Source organism: Orycteropus afer, unplaced genomic scaffold (genome assembly GCF_000298275.1).
Source record: "Orycteropus afer afer isolate SDZICR_OR568_19922 unplaced genomic scaffold, OryAfe1.0 scaffold00590, whole genome shotgun sequence".
Lineage (NCBI taxonomy): Eukaryota > Metazoa > Chordata > Mammalia > Tubulidentata > Orycteropodidae > Orycteropus > Orycteropus afer.
In genome coordinates this window covers 309231-310705 of record NW_006922177.1, presented here as the reverse complement: position 1 = coordinate 310705, position 1475 = coordinate 309231, and positions in this window count along the sequence as shown.

Here is a 1475-nt window from a genome sequence, read left to right as displayed (position 1 = left end):
GGAAGTAGGATTGCCCAACCTTCCTTCCGAGGAGTGGCTGGTGGGTTTGAACCGCCAACCTTCTGGTTAGCAGTCAAGTGCTTTAGCCACTATGCTACCAAAGTAGTTAATAGAAATGTAAACAAATGTAAATATACAGTATTAAATCATAACTACATGAAAATTGCAATATCTATGCCTAAGGCATTTGACTGCTAACCAGAAGACTGGTGGTTCAAACCCACCAGATACTCGTTGGAAGGAAGGTTTGGCAATCTACTTCTGTAGTGATACCACCTTGGAAACCCAAGGAGGGGTCGCTATGAGTTGGATCTGACTTCACGGCAGTGAGTTTGGTGTTTTGGTTTCTGTTGCTACTACAGTGAGCTCAAGGATTGCATATATATATCCACTTAAAATGCCAAGTGACATTAATCATCTCTGCGTGAACAGTTAATCTCTCCAATAATTTGTATATTGCAGTAAAAAGTGATCTTTTAAGTTTTTGTATGTTTTTCATAGTGTTTACTGCAATATCATAAACCTTGAATAATACCATGAGAACTATATGAAATGCCACTAAGGATGCTGGCAATGCTCCCAAGAAGCAGAGAAAAGTCATGATACTACAAGAAAAGCTTGAATTGCTTGATATGTGCCATAGATTAATGTCTGAAACTGCAGTTGTCCACCATTTCATGATAAATTAATCCAGTGTGAGGACCATTGTTAAAAAAAGGAAAAGGAAATTTATGAATCCATAGGTGCAACTATACCAGCAGGCACAAAAACCTTACACTTTTTGTCAAATACCCTTTTTTCTCGTATTAAAAATGCAGGTTTGGAGAGGATCCCTGACAGCAACAAGGCAGATAAATGATCCAGATCTTTACAATAAAGACTCAAGAAACCAAGTAAAAGAGATATAGAGCTTAAAAAAAAAAAAAAAAAAAAAAAAAAACTGAAGTAGATAAAATATTGATAAGAAGAAGAGACAGAATGAAAACAGTGAACAAGGAGCAATAAACAGCCAACTGGCACAGTGCAGTCATTTTGAATTATTACAAGCAATGCTTCAATCACAGTAGGAACCAGGTAACCGACTTTGCTTGCCCAGGAGTGCGTGAACACTCACATTGGTGACTTGTGACCAAAGAGGTATGACTTCCCCCCTTACCTTGGACAATGTCCTGGTGACTAGGGGCAGGGGCCTGCCACCCTAATACACCTGATGGCCAGTCAATTCCTACCACTGCCTGTGTGTGTGTGTGTATTTTAATTTTTTAAATCATTCTTCCCTTGCCCTTTTTTTTTTTTTTCAATGCCACAAAGTGAGGGCCACTGTTTTCCACCACCTATGCCTTTAATAGTGCCCACATACCCTTGTTTCAGTCAGAGGTTCCGCCATAGAGTGAGGGTTGTATTCTCTCCCAGCTGTGTTTGGCAAGTAGCAATTTCACCAGTACTGCATTGCTTTCTTTTTTTTTTTTTTTTTT